Genomic DNA, 10,254 nt, shown 5'->3' with positions numbered 1-10,254 from the left:
GGTATGTAATCACCTCTGGGTTTTTTATTTCTTACAAAAAAAAAGAATAAAGACAGAAAATTTTGAAAAAAAAAAAAGTTTCTCTTATTTTCTGCGAGTAAATTTTGAAAATAAATTTTTCTCCTTCACTGATGTGCGCTGATGAGGCGGCACTGATGGGCACTGAAAGGCTGCACTGATGGGCACTGATGAGGTGGCACTTATGGGCACTGATGAGGTGGCACTTATGGGCACTGATGAGGAGGTACTAATATGCCGCACTGATGAGCACTGATAGGCGGCACTGATAGGCGGCACTGATGAGCACTGATAGGCGGCACTGCTGGGCACTGAGAGGTGGCACTGCTGGGCACTGAGAGGTGGCACTGCTGGGCACTGAGAGGTGGCACTGAGAGGTGGCACTGCTGGGCACTGAGAGGCGGCACTGACAGGCGGCACTGATGGGCACTGATAGGCGGCACTGATGGGCACTGGCGGATGGCACTGGACACTGACGGGTGGCACTGATGAGCGGCACTGATGGGCAGCACCATCAGTACCCACACTCAGTGCCCATAGTGCTGCCAGTCAGTGCTCATCAGTGCCTAGATGAGCGGGCACTGATGGGCACTGACTGGCAGCACTATGGGCACTGATTGTGGGCATTGATGGGGGCACTGATGGCGGGCACTGTGGGCACTGATGGGGGGCACTGTGTGTATGTTTTTACCTTTTAGTAATCAGGGCACTGGTGATCAGTGCCCTGATTACATCGCTGTGTGTCCCCGGCGCTGTGAGGCTCCCCCTCCTTCCTCACACTGCAGGCTCTGTGTGAGGAAGGAGCGCCGGCGATGAGAGATGATCTCATATGTTTACATATGAGATCATCGCTCATTGGACGGCCCGATCACGTGGTGAATGGCCGCTGTGATTGGCCATTCACCACAGATTTTCCCGGGAGCGCGCGGGGGGGGGGGGGGGCGTGTCACTGGAGGCCGTTTAAAAACGGCCTCCCGAAAATTTGAGTCCGCGCTGCAGCCGTATATAGGCTGTAGCGCGGATGGCAGCAGGTTAATGTGTATGCTTCTTACTAAAAATCAGTTTGTTTCTTCTCCCTCCTTTCCAGGGAGGAGAAACAAAGAGAGTGTTCACACTGTACAGAGCACTGTGTTGCTTGTCAACAAAGGGCTCTGAGCTGTGATTGAACACAGCCAATCAGCAGGTCCCAGCCATGAACCATTGGCCAGGACCTGCTAACAAAATCCCGCTGTGTCCAATTACAGCAGGAATCAGCGGGCGGGGGTGCGCACGCACTCTGAACCCTGAAACAGGCAGCCATGTACAGGTACATTACTGTGTTTGTAGGAGCCACCCGTTCGCAGTACAATGTGGGCGATCCTAAAGAGGTTAAAGGAATTTTGCATTTTTATATTGATTTTAACACAATATTAAAATATCTTCTCGCTGCCAAATATAATTTTTTTTTTGCATTGCAACATGTCCCTCAAGGCAGCGCCCATCCCCCCTTGCCATTTGTTTGACGATCCCTTGCCTATAAGCCTAGAAAATGGCCATTACTGTTTTTTAGCATCCAGCTCCCATTGACTTCAATAAGGGTTAAGGGTGATCACCTGAACTTTAGTCCTGTTCTGCAAAGTGAACCCAAGTACATTTGGTCATGCCTAGTTCTGAATAGCAGATCAAATTGTAATAAGAGTGGTAAAATGACTTCGTAATGGAGAACTGATTCAACTGGACCACCTGCTGTCTTAAATTAGAATTCCGGCCTCAGCCCAAGTAGCCTTAAAAATGTCCCCTCCCCCCTCCTAACACCTATGCTGATATACTTACCTATTATAAGCCCTCTTTGGTCTTGTCACATGATTCCCTGTGTCAGGCATCAGGGGAGAGGAATGCTCAACATCTGGGAATGCCTGGGAACAGTGACGTAGACCATAGGCTACCTTGTCCCAGCCATTGTCGGCACTCTCTCCTCTCTCCTGCTGCTGTAGCTGGTGGACACAAGGGAACTGGATCACATGACCGGACTGCAGCGACCTGACAATAGGTAAGTATATACATCTTTTTCACACAGGTTACTGAGCATAGGTGTTATGAGAGGGGAGGGAACATTTTAAAGTAAGGTCTGCTTTAAACTGAACAAGGACTATATGGTCCTCTGTCAAATTATGCCCAACAATGGCACTAACTATGCAGTACCATAAACAAGGGTGCACCTACCTGCGCACCAGGAACTACTGGGCTAAAACCATCATTTTTATTCAACCCAATTAAAATTGCAAAAACAGTGCCATTTAGTACACTGTAATTATGAAATTAAGTGAGAAAATGCATAACCCAAAGATACAACTGGAGGGGTCACACCTTTGTCTCTTATAACTGGTCTTATAGTGTCCACATCTAAAGGAGGTTGTGGGCAATAGAGGAGAAAGCTGCCCCCTTCAATCTGTATGGGGGTTTTATGCTTTAAACTCTAAGGCCTTATACACACAGGATGTTTTTACATCTGCTGTTAAGGGCATCCGACATTTTTTTTAATACCTCTAAATGCTACACCATGATAGCCTATGTATATTAAAAAAGAATAGCGCACACATGCAAAAGAAATGACTATCAAATATAGAGACAATCCATAAATAAAAATGGGGATTTAGTCCCACCATATGGCCATATCGTGCTCAGATTTGCTAATGCACTACAAAGGACTCCTCCTATATCTAAAGCCGGTGCAGCTATGGACCAGACTTCTGAGGTTGAGCATCCCACCCCCCACACACACCTGTACTCTATCAGAGTCCACTATCAAGTAGATATAGGAGGAGTCCTTTGTAGTGCATTAGCACATCTATCCCAACAAGGAGTGTTGTCTCCAAGGGTTAGAGAGGCTGGATTCACCCCTTTTTCATGGATAGTGTAGGACCCACTGATAATGGGGTACTTTGATGCAGTGGTGGGCTTGAGCACGATATGGCCATATGGTGGGACTAAATCCCCAATTTTATTTATGGATTGTCTCCATATTTGATAGTCATTTCTTTTGCATGTGTGCGCTATTCTTTTTTAATATACATGTTGCTTGGTCCAAAGCTGCACCGGCTTTAGATATACATGTTCAGGGTTTGCTCCCCCACTTTTTTGCTTGTTTATGATAGCCTATGTGTGCACACATACATTTTCAGAGGCGTTTGGAGGCATAAGCATTTAGGGGCAGTAGAGAAAAACTACAGCCTGTACGTCCAGGAGCGGAGGCTGTTGAGCTGTAAAAATGCAAAATGCCAAAAAACGCTGCTAAATGCTGCTAAAAGTGGCCTAAACACTGTAACAGATTTTTAGCTGCGTTTGGCGTTTTTTTAGGCTTTTTTACATTAGAGGGAGTGTTTTTACTGAAAAAGCGTAAAAAAATGGTAACGCGAAAAAAGCCCAACTTACCAACAGTGCCAGCCTCTGCCCATTCATGTATTATTTGCTTACATAATGTAGACCAGATTCAAAGCCACCCTACCTTGACAAGCACTATTTCACTCAAATAACCATGTGTAAGAAAAGTAAAAACTTATCAAAAAACGAAATATAATTATATAAAAGGCAATTTTTTAAAAAAAATAACCAACATGTGCTAATCACCTGCTCTGTGCAGCGGTTTTGCACAGAGCAGCCCTAACTCTCCTCTTCTCGGGTCCTCCACTGGTGCTCCTGGCCCCTTCCTCCTGTCGAGTGCCCCCAGAGCAAGCAGCTTGCTATGGGGGACATCCAAACAGGCCCGCTCCCAAGCCGCTGCTCTGCGTGCCCATACAGACATGAAGCTGTGGCTCGGCCCCGCCCCCTGTCTCCCCTCATTGGCTCACTGGCTGTGATTGCCAATGGCTCCCACTGCATAGAATGCATTAATATTAAAAACCTTCAGCCTTTAGAACCACTTTAAAGAACCCATACCCAAAAAAGGACTTAACATGTTTCACTCTAAAACGAGCTTCATCAGAGGTGCAGTATGCAATAAAAGTATGGAAAATATGTGTGTCACCACAAGGCCAGAGAAGAATGATGAAAAAACGCTTTAAAGTGTAATATTTACTCTCAAATCAAATCCTAGTCCTGAAAATAATAAAGAAAAAAAAATGATATTTTTCTTTAATTTCACAAGGTTCTAAGCCCAGGCTCAGGACACTGGAGATTATAAGGTTGGGTTGTGGAAAACTCCTAAGGATATTCCAATCATATAAGAGAGGCAGAGGAGTCCTCTTTAATGCTCAGGGATTGATAAGAACAAGCACAGTAAATCAGAGGGTGGAGAAAGATTGAGGGATAGGCTAAAGCTGGCTGTACACTACTAGATTTTTGAATGAACGTTCCTATGGATGTTTGTATGAACATTCGTACAAAAATTCTACGTACATTTAATAACTTAATGAATGTTGTTCAAAAGTACTTCAAATTTTTGTTTGCTTATAACATTCAGTTTTGGAATGAATGGACTTTCCTAAATGAAAAGCACAAACACTGTTAGAAATGTGTTTGTTCGAGAAAACTTTTCTATCCTGCTCCTTCGACTTTCCCCATTACTACAAGTTGAAAGCAAATGCCAACTCCATTAATGGTTAGAAAATCAATCATTTTTAAAACAAAATAAAATTAAATAAAAATTCTTCTAGTGTACGGTCAGCATAAAGAGGAGCTTCACCCAAACGGGGAAGTTCCGCTTTAAGGCCTCCTTCCCCACTCCTGGTGAAAAAATACACTTTTGGGGAGCAGGTACCTGATTTTATGAGGTACTCCCGCTTCCGCTCTGATCGCCTAGGCCAGTGGTCTCCAAACTGTGGCCTGGGGGCCAGATGAGTCCCTTTGCTTGTTTTTATCCAGCCCTTGGGGCACTGTTTCATCAAAGGATACCAACAATGGGACATAATCCCCCCACTGACACCAATGAAGGGACACTATTCCTCCCAATGACACCAATGATGAGGCTCTGTTCCTCCCACTGACACCAATGAAGGGACACTATTCCTCCCAATGACACCAATGATGAGGCATAATCCCCCCACTGACACCAATAAAGGGACACTATTCCTCCCAATGACACCAATGATGAGGCACTATTCCTCCCACTGACACCAATGAAGGGACACTGTTCCTCTCACTGACACCAATGAAGGGACAATATTCCTCCCAATGACACCAATGATGAGGCACTATTCCTCCCACTGACACCAATGAAGGGACACTATTCCTCCCAATGACACCAATGATGAGGCACTATTCCTCCCACTGACACCAATGAAGGGACACTATTCCTCCCAAAGACACCAATGATGGAGCACAATTTCTCCCAATGACACCAACAATGGGGCCCAATTAAACAAGTGATGGGGCACAATTATTCCCACTCATATGCATGCGTAGGGGGTGTTCCGGGTGTCCCCTAATCACCCTGTGCGGCACAGATTCCCCCTGCTGATATTTTACCAAAGCCCCCTGCCGGAGCTTCCAAAAAAATTATATAAAAATAAAATAGTAAAAAATAAAATAATTAAAAAAAAAGACTAAGGACACAGTCCACTGTCCTACTAACACCAACTTCTGCACTACTGACACCATCCACTGCTCTACTAACACCGTACATGTTTTAATACATTTTAAAATGTTTTTTATAAGACTGTGTGTGTATATACTGTAAATATATATATATACAGTATATATATTGCACATACATATACACACACGCACGTGTGTTTGAGCTTTGGGGTGCACACCCTAATGCAATAGGCTATACACACCTATCCTCCCACTGAAATAAATGAGGCATTTTTTTTTTCACTGACGTTGGGACCTTTTCTGCTTCCACAGGCCACAGTCCAGCCCCCTTAAAGTCTAAGACAGTATCTTTAAATCAAGGATCATCCCAGTTTTTTAGGAAAAAAAGATACTGAAATAATGTGCCACTTTAGGTTATTGTCCATATTATGGCTATTTGGATTACCATCCCTGTGCCCCACATTCGCCTGGGAGACTCTGCCGTCTCTGGGTGGCACTGGCCTTTTCCTATGATTAGTCCACATAGGTCGGTCCAATATCGATCCGTATGACAGAAGAATTGGGACATATATTTATCCCCCCCTTTTTATTTTCTCCTTCTTTATATTTTGATATATAAAATGCCTTTAATTATATAATAGCAGTATCTGCATTATTATTATTTGTTTGTTGTCGAATCACTATTTCCTGTATATATATTTATTTTCTCTTTAGATTCATTCCTCTTGAACCCATACTCTTGATGAAGCGGTATCCCCGTTGAGTCAAATTGGAGAAATATAGAGTGACCCCCAATTGTGGGGAGCTTTATCAACATCCAATCTCTGTCAGAGGGTTTTTTTTTTTTGCTCTGCTGGAATTAGTTCACTTTCTAGCCTAGATGCCCTTAGTGGACTACTATATTGTGTAGTGCATTCTATATATTCCTCCCCATGGGTGGAGATTTTTAACAAATGTTGATATAATTAAAATGTATATTTTTTTATAATAATTGTCTTGTAAGTTTTTGCGGTAAAATCAGGGCCGGTGCTTCCACTAAGCAAACTAGGCAGCCGCCTAGGGCGCATTGCCACCTAGGGGCGCAGCCATGAGTCGGCACTCTCTCTCCATCATGAATGATCCTTGTGAGCTGAGGGGAGGGGCGGCCGTGGGGGAGGAAGAAGGGGCAGCGGAAGATGCCAGGTGTCTTGGGCAGTGCGGAACTACCAGGCCCTGGCTTTCCACCACTGTTAGGGGGCCCAAAGAGGCATGAAGTGAGTCCACCAGCGTGCTGCCTGAATGATGATCCTCTTCGGCTGGAGCTGAGCGGCCTTAACCCCAGTCAGGAAGTTACTCTCTGCACTGAGCTGATGGGCAGCCGTTCATTTCCCTGGGTCGGTATTAAGCAGGGATCTGAGGAGAGCTGAACCTGAGCCAGAGCTTGGCACCGGAGGGCTGAACCTTCACTGGAGTAGAAGCGACGAGGCACCGGAATGGTCTGAGGAGGTTGGCGATGAAATAAGTGTGGAGCTCTCTGACTGCTGCTTTTACCTCCACCAGGAGACAGTTGGAGCTGTGGTGAGCACTGTGGTCCAGGAGAGGAGTGTCCTGGGAGAAGGAATCAGCAGGATCACAGTGAAGGAGGGCAGAGTGCGGGCCACTCTCTTCATACCGCCCAGTGAGTGTGCCCAGAACAGGGGATCGGGGTCCCTGGGTGTTACATGGAGCATCCCTGGTATGAAAGGGAATCGGGGTCATCAGGTGTGCCATGGGGAATCTGAGTCACCAGGTGTGACATGGTGGATAGGGGTCACCAGGTATAACAGGGGTTCGGGGTCACCAGGTGAGCCATGAGGAATTGGGGTCCCTGGGTGTGCCATGGGGGAATGGGGTCCCCAGATGTGACACAGAGAAACATTAGGGTCCCCAGGTGTGACATGGAGGAACATCAGGGTCCCCAGGTGGGACATGGAGGAACATCAGGGTCTGACATAGAGGAACATTGGGGTCACTGGGTATGACAGCATGACATGGAGGAACACGGGGTCCCTGGGTGTGACATGGAGGAACATCAGGGTCCCCAGGTGTGACATGGAGGAACATCAAAGTCTGACATAGAGGAACATTGGGGTCACTGGGTATGACAGCATGACATGGAGGAACACGGGGTCCCTGGGTGTGACATGGAGGAACATTGGGGTCAGTGGATATGACAGCATGACATGGAGGAATATTGGGGTACCAGGGTGTGACATGGAAAAACATCAGGGTCCCTGGGTGTGACATGGAGGAATATGGGGGTCACTAGGTATAACAGCAGAACATGGAGGAAGCATCAGATCAGGGTCACTGGGTATGACATAGGGGAGTTTTTAACCATTTCCCTTTTTTTTTCTTCTTTTTTTTTGGGGGGGGGGGGGGGGGGGCGCAAGTAGCTGGTCTTGCCTAGGGCGTAAAATAGTCTAGCACCGGCCCTGGGTACCATGAAAGTCCTTAGCGCCTTAACCCAATTTCCCTAATCATCATTGAACTTTTAGGACGTAGGTACAACTATACTGTATTACATTATATGTAGCACAAACTATTTATTGTCTGTTTATTAAAAGTCAGCAGTTTTTGGAACTGCTGATTTTTAATTTTTACAAAGCAGACTGGAGCTCCTCATTCAGATGTTGTATATAGAGTTTGGTAAAGAAAGTACAGATACACTTGAATCGGCCAGATTCCTTACATCCACCTATCAGAAAACACTTAGAACCCAAGTGTTTCAAATGTCAGAGAGTGACAGTTGCAGGAAATAAGACTTATAGCAGATGTTGTATAAGTCTAAAACTGACATTGTAGGAGTGCAACAATTGAGTGCAGCTGTAAAATATGTAACCCCAACTGTACTTTTAATTCTTGCAGCCCCTATTGTGAACTAAATGTGTGACCAAACATTTTTTAGTTTTGGATAGATTGAGGAAGGGTTAGAACCCCTGTCAAGTTTTCTGATCTGGCGGCTCTGTTAGGGTAGGTTCACACTAGTCAAAGCCCTGAAAAGTGATATGTGGTGGGTGGCTTTTCAGAGTGCGGCTAAGCAGCCACTGTCAGGCGTTATGGAGGCGATCCTACAGCTCCTGAATACCTGTTTATTTTTCTCTTGATTGGCAGTTTATTATTGGGGCTATTGTGCTGCAACCACCAGCCAAATGTTTGTGACTAGCCATAGCATGTGATTAGCCTTTAGGTGGGTGGGGGGTATCAAGCACATGCAGAGCTCAGTACATTCTAGAGGGGATTAGGAACAGACAAGTAAGTGTATTTTAGTGCGGAAAAAAAATATTTAATGTCTCTTCTGCAATAAAAAGCCTGCCTGTTCACAATTCCTAACTGTTTGCTTTCAGTTCTGCTTTTATTCACAATTCTTAACTCTTTGCCATTCTGGGCCAATTCCTGCTGCAACACAAGAGCGATTCACCGCTCCGGCCACTATGCGTTTCCGGCTGCACTAGGGGGCAGTGTGGTGCACGATTTATCGCATCACACTGCTTTATATTTTGGGGGTTTTGTATGAGGTTTATTTGAAGTGTACAAAACGTACATTTCATTCACCTCAATGTCGGGGAGTGCGATGCGCTGTGCTGCCCGACATTGCAGTGTGATTTTTGCCCATACGCTGCAATAACATGCAGCATGTCTGCATTTTATTGCATCGCGCTGCAGCACTAGGCTGCATTGCAGTGTGAATGGGACACATAGAAAACAATTGTTTCCTGTGTGTCCCTGTAGTGACAGACATTTTACCATGCAATAAAATGTTTGCCCCCGCACATAGTGTGAATTGGCCCTAAACCCTCCAATCCTTTTCAGCCAAGGAAGCTGCCATCTTAGCCTCTGTTTGATCTGCAACTGCCATGGTGCTGCACATGTGATCAGTTATGACTCCAACCATTTGATGGTTTGACAGTTTGGCTAAGAGCACAAGCAAATGTGGTATTCCTGGCATGCTGAATATGTAGCAGATTATTACATGTCGGAGAGGAGTGCCAGAATTGGCATGGGCTGGAAGTGGTTATAGTGGTACTAAATGCAAAGATTAGAAAAATTGTGAACAGACTGGCCTTTTATTGCTGAAGAGCAATGCCTTGTGACCATATTAGGTCAATGATGTCATAAGCATCCCTGCCCCTGTGTTATATGCAGCTGCGGGGAGGGGAGCCTCCCACCTGAAGCTCATTGGCCCAGCAGTACAGCTAACTTGCATTTTGTGAGCCAATTACAAGCTAATCCTCAGTCTTGATCAGGAAAAAAATATGCAATAAGCAGTCAGATCTCTTTATCTTCATATTTGTTCTAGGTCAAATTTCTGAAACCAGGGGGGTTGGCAGCTTCTATATTTTTCTGAATACACAGCAGCTGTCCTTTAATGTACATCTCTATTGCTAACCTTCTGGATAGGCATTTTCATTCTCTCTGCACTTCTACAAATGATTTAATGAGTGATAATAAGCTGTAGACATTCATGCAATGAAAACACATTTGCACTGCCACAAATATAGTGAAAGTAGTGAATTAAATTTATGGCTTATCAAAACTAATTAGTACTATGGTTAAGATTTCATGAGAAAAATGCATAATAGGACTGCTAATTACTTATACAGCATACACCTACTGTATATTTATATGAGCAATATAGGCTTACAGACAGCAATCCTGAATAGTATGTTGAACATGGTATGTAATCATAGCATGCACTTACTGGAA

This window comes from Pelophylax lessonae, assembly GCF_965119305.1.
Source record: "Pelophylax lessonae genome assembly, chromosome: 12".
Lineage (NCBI taxonomy): Eukaryota > Metazoa > Chordata > Amphibia > Anura > Ranidae > Pelophylax > Pelophylax lessonae.
The sequence above is the reverse complement of the archived record's forward strand: the minus strand, read 5'-3'. Positions refer to the sequence as shown.